Genomic DNA, 210 nt, shown 5'->3' with positions numbered 1-210 from the left:
TCTGAGGCTCTGCTTTGGGAAATCTGGGTTTGAACCTGTGAGGAAAGCTGGTCTGCCTGAGTGTGGGATATGTAGGGAGTTGAGTGGAGACCCCTCAGCTCATTGGAGCTGCCTGCTGTGAGTGGATTGGTAAGCAGGTAAAGTCTCTGGTGATGGGAGTGTGACTGCCTGAGTGCCTCCTGAATGGTCAGACTGGGACATTACCTTGCT

Source organism: Zosterops lateralis (genome assembly GCF_965231275.1).
Source record: "Zosterops lateralis genome assembly, chromosome: Z".
Classification (NCBI taxonomy): Eukaryota; Metazoa; Chordata; class Aves; order Passeriformes; family Zosteropidae; genus Zosterops; species Zosterops lateralis.
The sequence above is the reverse complement of the archived record's forward strand: the minus strand, read 5'-3'. Positions refer to the sequence as shown.